This window comes from Gorilla gorilla, chromosome 13, assembly GCF_029281585.2.
Source record: "Gorilla gorilla gorilla isolate KB3781 chromosome 13, NHGRI_mGorGor1-v2.1_pri, whole genome shotgun sequence".
Taxonomy (NCBI): Eukaryota; Metazoa; Chordata; class Mammalia; order Primates; family Hominidae; genus Gorilla; species Gorilla gorilla.
In genome coordinates, this window is record NC_073237.2 from 17804439 (window position 1) to 17812189 (window position 7751).

At 56.7% G+C, this 7751-nt stretch overlaps 1 pseudogene; it reads right to left on the bottom strand.

The window, feature by feature from the left end:
• Positions 1-7436: 7436 nt before the first annotated feature.
• On the bottom strand, positions 7437-7532 carry LOC115933336 (uncharacterized; annotated as a pseudogene).
• Between the last annotated feature and the right edge of the window lie 219 nt (positions 7533-7751).

Sequence of the window (7751 nt, forward strand, 5' to 3'; positions counted from 1 at the left end):
GCTTCCAGGGAGCCCTTGATGCCCTGGTGAGGGGTGTGGGCTTGGAAGCTGGGCACTTACACCTGTGGGTTGTCGCCACTGTTGGAGTAGCAGAGGCATCGAGCCCCCTCCCCTGATTTTCCAGCATAACTAGTGGTGACAATATTGGGTCTCAGTGGGTCTCTCCTGCATCCAGTCCAGTGCCCTTTTTTGGGGACCATTATTGGCTTTTGGGGACCCTGAAGGAGGAATGGCCTGGTTATGCAATTTGGCTGGAGTGGAACGTCCCCATGAGGACATGGCAATGAGTCTTCCCCAGCAGGCAGATGCCAGATGCAGTGGTGACCACACCTGCCATCTGGGAGGATTCCAGGTGAGTCCCTGGTGTGGGGGCTGGGGTGGGCTCTCCATCCTCCTATCCCTGGGACAAGTGTGTGGGGGACAGCAGGGGCCACCAGGAGCCATGCTAGACGGGCCCAGCCTCACCAGGTCTACTCTGGGACCGGCTGGGCCCCAAGAGGGTTGTGATCTTTCACAGCCATGATGTTAGGAGAGAGACAAGGACCAAGGATGGTGATTCCTTCCCAAAGGGCCACAGCCATCCAGTAAGGCCGAGCAGGGAGGAGCTGAGAAAGGCAGCCTCCCTCCTTTCTGCCTCTCTCCACCATCAGCATCAGCTCTCTTGCCCAAGGTGGTCTCCCTCTGCAGGGGCTGGGGCTTGTAAGGCAACGCCCCCCACCCCCACCTGGCGGTGCTTGCTCTCCGATTCCTGGGACCTGCCTGACCTTGACTGCAGCAGGGTTCTATGAGTGGCCTCACCACTTTATCAATTGCTGTTGCCTTTTATTACTTCTCAGGGGCTTTATCTCAGCGGCCGCCTTGCCTCCTGGCTAAATGAGGATTAATTTTTTAACAGGATTATGTGCTGTGGGTTAGCTGTACTCTCTGGGGACGGCCAGGCGCTCCCCTCCCTCTTAGCCCCTCCCTCTCCCCAGGCCCCCCTTGCTGGTTTGCTGGGAGCAGAGGCTACATGTGGGGGCCCCAGGAGCTGGGGGCTGCATCATTCCAGACTCTGGGATGGGGGTGGGGTGGCGAGGGCCAGACCTGGACTCTGGGTGGTGGAGATGTCCTTGGGCAGGGCCTGCCCTGCAGGGTGAAGTTCCTTTAGAGGTTTCAGCCACTTCTTGAAGGACACCAGACTTGGCCACTGAGGAGCTGGGAGTGGGGAGAGATGGAGCAGGAGCAGGAGCAGGATCATGGGGACATGGGGAGAGAGAGGATGGGGGCCACCTTGCCAAGCCCGCCTGCCCCGGTATCTCAGAGCAGCACAGCCTGAACATGGCCAGCATCAGACTTTCTTGGTCCTTCTCCTGGAATACAGTTTCAATTTTCCACCAAAGTTTGATAAAGGTGAGCCTGTTCTCACCCTCCCTGTGTCTATCGCCTGGAGGACAAAACCCAGGATCCCACCTCCAGCTCTCCGTTCCACCATCTCCTTCACAAGCCAGAGGGAGGCCTCCTTCTTTGCCCATCAGGAAAGCCTCTGCATCAGTCCAGGGTGGGCCTCCAGACACCAGTCTAGGGGGCTTCTCCCTGTTGCCCCAGGCAGAGCTGAGGCCCTTGTGGCTTCTCTTGTGATTCTTCTGTTGGGCCTCCTGTCCCCTCTGGAGTTATGAATTTGTGGGTGTGCTTACCTGCCTGCTGTGGGCCCCTGAAAGGGACACATTGATAGTGCATTCATATCTAGGCGCGTGGGAGGTGCCAGGCCTGTTTACGGAAGGAGTGATGAATGGATGGCTGAATGAACAAATGAAGGGGTGAATGCATGAGGGAGGAAGGGAGGGGGTCATTGGCTCCCTGAAGGGGCCCAGGGCTGACTTGTTCACAGCTCCCTCTTCCTTTGGCTGAGCCCAGGGCAGGCTGGCAGCTGTAGGCCTGGGATGTTGGCGCAGCAGCCTCGTGGGCAGCTGGGTTGATGGGGTGAGGTCCTGGCCAGAGGGGAAACTGTCCCTTTTTGGGTCTGGCTTCTCCTCCAGAGTTCCTGCTCTGCAGGTATGTGCAGACCTGGCTTAGCTGATGTAATGAATGACCACAAACTGAGTGGCTTCAAGCAGCAGTCATGCATTCTGGTGGCCTGGTCATCCTTGGCTTGTGGCTGCATCCCTCCTGCTCAGCCACCATTCTCAAGAGGCCTTCTCTGTGTCTGTCCCTATGACTCCTATAAGGACACCAGCCCTTGGATGTAGGGCCTGCCTGAATAACCCAGGATGACCTCATCTCCTCATCCTTCACTTAATTCCATCTGCAAAGGCCCTCCATCCAAAAAAGGCCGTATTCACACATTCTGGGAATTAGGACAGGGTCATATCCTTTTGGGGGACCACGCTTCAACCCATAAAATACCCATATGCTTGACGACCCACCTTCCTCCTCTCTGGGAGCCTCTGTGCTCACACCTAGAATTTCTGGGTGTGAGTCTATGCCCCTCTGTGACCATCCTGTGTCCTGGTTTTTTGTTTTTGTTTTTTTGAGATGGAGTCTCACTCAGTCGCCCAGGCTAGAATGCAGTGGCACGATCTTGGCTCACTGCCAGCTCCACCTCCCGGGTTCATGCCATTCTCCTGCCTCAGCCTCCTGAGTAGCTGGCACTACAGATGCCTGCCACCACACCCGGCTAATTTTTTTGTATTTTTAGTAGAGATGGGGCTTCACCATGTTAGCCAGGATGGTCATGATCTCCTGATCTCGTGATCCACCCGCCACGGACTCCCAAATTGCTGGGATTACAGGCATGAGCCACCGTGCCCGGCCTGTCCTGTGTTTTTTTTTACATTTATTTTTTGAGACAGGATCTCACTCTGTCACCCAGGCTGGAGTACAGTGGTGAGATCATGGCTCACTGTGTAGCCTCGACCTCCTGGGCTCAAGCCATCCTCCCATCTCAGCCTCCTGAGTAGCTGAGACCACAGGTGTGTGCCACCACGCCGAGCTAATTTTTAAAATGTATTCATAGAGACAGGGTCTCCCTATGTTGCTCAGGCTGGTCTTGTACTCCTAGGTTCAAGGGATCCTCCTGCCTCAGCCTCTCAAAATGTTGGGATTACAGGCATGCCTGGCGTGTCCCTTGTTTATTCATGTATACCACTCCTGGGTATACGCCCAAGAGAATTGGAAGCAGGGTCTCAAAGAGATACTTGCACACAGGTGTTCATAGCAGCTTATTCACAAAAGCAAAAATGTGGCAACAGGCCAGGCGTGGTGGCTCATGCCTGTAATCCCAGCATTTTGGGAGGCTGAGAAGGGTGGATCACCTGAGGCCAGGAGTTTGAGACCAGCCTGACCAATATGGTGAAACCCTGTCTCTACTAAAAATACAAAAATTAGCTGGGCATGATGGCAGGCGACTGTAGTCCCAGCTACTCGTGAGGCTGAGGCATGAGAATCACTTGAACCCAGGAGGCGGAGGTTGCAGTGAGCCGAGATGGCACCACTGCACTCCAGCCTGGGCAACATAGTGAGACTGTATCACACACACACAAAAAAAAGGCATTTAGTATGCCTAACCGCCCTGCCAGCTCAGCCCAGCTGACCTCAGATGTGCTCAGGACACTCCCATTAGCCTCTAGGTAGGCAAAATCAGCTCACACAAAGCCTGCTTTTTTTTTTTTTTTAGGCAGACTCTCACTCTGCTGCCCAGGCTAGAGTGCAGTGGTGTGATTATAGCTCACTGCAGCTTCAAACTCCTGGGCTTAAATGATCCTCCTACCTCAGCAACCCAAGAAGCTGGGACAACAGGTATGTGCCACCACCCCTGGTTAATATAAAAAAAGGTTTGTTTTGTTTTGTAGAAATGGGGTCTCGCCATGTTGCCAAGGCTGGTCTTGAACTCCTGGGCTCAAGCCATCCTCCTGCTTTGGTCTCCTAAAATGCTGGGATTACAGGCGTGAACCACTGTCCCCAGCTCACGAAGCTAGTTTTCTAATCAGGTGTTGATTTTCTTGTGCAATTTGTCGAATACTGTACTGAAAGTGAACATGGGTTGTGTGGAACTTAAGTGCCGTTGCTGCTGAGTTCTGGCCACATTCTTACCATCGTGGAGTCGGGGCCCGTCGGTGGAGCCATCCTAATAAGGCAGGGCCATCTGTGTAGGAATCTGCTGTTTGCAGAGATTTTTGTTGGTGATCACCAGGCTTGGACTCTGAGAACCTTGGAGGAACCCAGTGGGGAGCACACAATGTGGAGTGGGACATTCACTGGACCAGGGAGGTCGGGCCGTGGTTAGGAACCCCGGGGAGGAAGAGCTGAGGGGGTTGGGGGCCTGAGCTTTTCTCAGTGGCTCAGCCATGACCCTGGGCTACCCCTGCCCCAGGCCTCCCTCCTGTGCCTGTGAGCTGGGGATGATCATTAGTGTCCCCTCCCCCAGCATGTAGGGCTGTGCCAGGCACAAGGAGGAGGCTTGCTGCGTTCCCACTGAGGACAGACTACCCAGGAAAGCACTCAGACAGCCTCAGGGAAGATGAAGGTGGGTCCAGGACATGCCAAGGGCAGGCCCTTGGGCAGGTTTTTCAACAGTGCCTCTGCCCCACCACCCCTGTGCCCTTACCTGTCACCACAGGGTCTCGGAGAGGAGAGCCATGTGGCTCAGCATGGCCAGGGGCAGGCTAGACTGTCCTGCTGCAGAGGACCCACTGGGGCCCAGTGGGACAGCCCTCCCCCTCCCCCTGGGACTCCATGGCCTGTGCTGTCCTCCTGCCCAAGAAGCTTCCCTCTGAGGCATCTCGGGTCCGGGTCCGTACTGCTCACCCAGGGCCAGAAGCCCCCAGGAGGCCCATGGTAAGAAGGAGGGCAAGACATAAACAATTTCCCCCTCCTCTGCTGAAGGCTCTGGCATCAGCGTGCTTTGCATGCAGAGGCCTTTCCCCCGGGCAGCGAGGGCCTGAGAGGGCACCTCCCCCACCGCCTCCTGGGTGTCAGCCCCAGACTGCCCCACGGCTCCACCCCTGTTCAGAGCCACTCAGCCCCTGGGAAAGGTGGCTGGGTCATGAGTTGGGGATATGAGGGGGATCAGTGCCTGCTAGTTGGTGCCAGAAAACCACCTTTGCTGGACTTGGCATTGAGGGTTGGCAAGGGGGCCTCGGAGACACTCTCCTCCCTCCGACCTGTACCCCCAGGGTACCCGCGGTCACTCGGTTCCTGACTGCCTGCTTTGGGTTGGGATCCCAGGACCCACCCTCTCCCGGCTTCTGGTGAGCCATGCCCTCCGTGGTGGGGGGTCCCCTGCCTGATGCCACAGCCTTGCGAGTGTCACTCAGAGCCCCTGCTGCACGGAGCCGTGCTGTGGGTTTCTTTTCCTGTGTGGACCTGCAGAGAAGCTGCCTTGTCACTGTCCCCTCATTGCTGGGGTATAAATCCTCATTGTCACTATCTTGGCCCTCTGCCACCAGCCGTGGACTCTGGGGACACTCAGGACTCAGGCCTGGAATTTTCCCCAAGGTTTTTCCTAGGTGCATTGTTGCAAACAGGGTCCCCTCTTGCCCCAGAGGCTGAGCTCCCATGGGCAGGGGGAGAGTGGGAGCAGTTGTCTGAGGGCCAGGCTGCGGGGACAGGGTCTGGGGTTTCCTGTGGAAATGCTGAAGAGTGCCTGCCCCTGCCCTGGCTCCGGCCAGCATCGGGTCGCCCCGGCGGGCAGGGAGTGACAGCTGCAGAACGCACGAAAGTGGTGGGTGGGGTGGGAGTGGCTGGTGCTGACTTTGTCCAAAGGCCAGAGGTGCGGTGGGGCCCCTGACACCATGTGGCTAAGGGCTTCTCCATTCACCAGGACTGTTCTCACAGAGTCTTTCCAGAGAGCCCGCAAAGGGCCTGCTATCTCCAAAAACGTCTATTTTATAGGCACCTGGATGTCTACTGTGTCCTGATATGGAGGAAAGGACATGCAATGGGAGATAACGTGGCTACCTTTGGCCATGTTGGGTGGATAAGAGATGGCCAACAGGTCACTGCAGGGCCTGCTCTCCCTTACCTCCCCAATCAGGGGACAGGATCTTGTGTGTGTGTGTGTGTGTGTGTGTGTGTGTGTGTGTGTGTGTGTGTGTGTGTGGCAGGGAGGGGTATCCCTCTGGTGCAGTCCTTGGTGGTTTCCTCACCTTGATGTTGGTCCCATGGCCATCGGTGTTGGCCTCATCATCACCACTTTCAGTCTCTGAACAGCAACAGGCTCCACTGAGCAGGTGCCCAGTGACACCTGGTGCGTTGGAGGGTGGGGTTGAGCCCCGGTGAGCCAGGACCTGCCGAAAGATCAGGGGGAAGAGCACAGACCCCCCTCCACCAGCCCTGGGGCCCCACAAAGGAACATTCAGGCCGCCCCAGTTTGAGCCATGAGTTGTGTCCACGGCAGCCTCGCTTCCTTTGCTGGGCCTTGGCGGTGATAACACCTGAATCTGTGCAGGTCTCAGGTGAGCCTTCTCCAGCTCAGCCTCTGTCGCCTCACAGGACGCCTCGGTTCCCGGGCATTGATGCAGCACCTGCTGTGTGAAGGGAAACCAGAGAGGCCAGTCCTTGCTCCTGAGGACTCAAGGGTCTGGACACGGGGGGAAACCCACACCCCACAATGCTCCCAGACGATGGATGCAGCGCAAGGCCTAGGCTCACTCCAGGAATGTGGGGCACAGGGCCCAGAGCCCATTTGGGAGCACCATGCCCTCCGTGGGCTGGAGGGACAGGAGGTCTTTGGTGGCCAGTGAAAGCGTTTTGCCAGCTGAGAATATTTTTTTTGCTGGCCGCGTCTAATCTGGTTTCTGGGGAAGATAAGAGGAGGCTACATCAGCAGATGCCTGTCACCATGGACTAAGAGCTGGCTCAGGGAATCCAATTCCAGCTCAGAACCCGGGGCCCAAGGAACCACTTGAGGCTGTGGCTCTGTCTCTTTTTGGACTCGAGGGACTCTGACCATGGTTGTGGACTCTCCCTAGAAAACATGCACACATAGCAATTTGCTGACCTGTCCTGGGAGCTCAAGGGAGGCCCAAGGCAGTGGGACTGGGGGTCAGGGAGCAGAGGGGCAGGGCCAGGGCGAGGGGAAAGAGAGAGCATGGGGGGGGGGGTCCTGTCCCCTTGAGGCCGCCGTGCAGGGGCTGGCTGCATTCCAAGGCTGGAGGAACAGCTCTGCCTTGCAGGGAATTAGCACAGTCTACCTCTCCGGCTGCTTCACCGTGGGTTGCCCCTGTGCCATTGAGGATGGTGATGGGGGAGGAAGGGGGGTGATGAGGGAGGGAGGGTCTTGATGTACCACCTGCCCTCAGATGGCCAAGGTGACCCTTCCCAGCGTCCCTGAGCTTCGCAGGCATGTAGGGGAGCCTCGGAGGGCACATCTGTTTGCTGTTTCTGCTGTTACACGTGACCACAAACTTAGAGGTTTAAAACAATGCAAATGTATTTATTTTTTCCTCTTTTTTCCCCCATGTAAGACAGGTAATGTGCCACTGTCCTAAAGATGTTGCATGTCCCACGCAAGAGTGTGAAAACCCCCTCATCACACATATCAGCCACAGAAGGATCAAAACAATGCCAATTTATTATTTTAGAGTTCTGGGGGTCAGAAGTCCCATGGGGCCCCACTGGGTTAAAGCCACAGTGTCAGCAGGGCTGGCTCCTTCTGGAGGCTGGGGGCAGATGCATCTCCTGGCCTTTCCCGGCTTCTGAAGGCCACCACGTTCTGGGCCTTAGTCCCAGGTTGGGGCATCACCACGCCCACTGCTTTTGCACCACATCTGCTC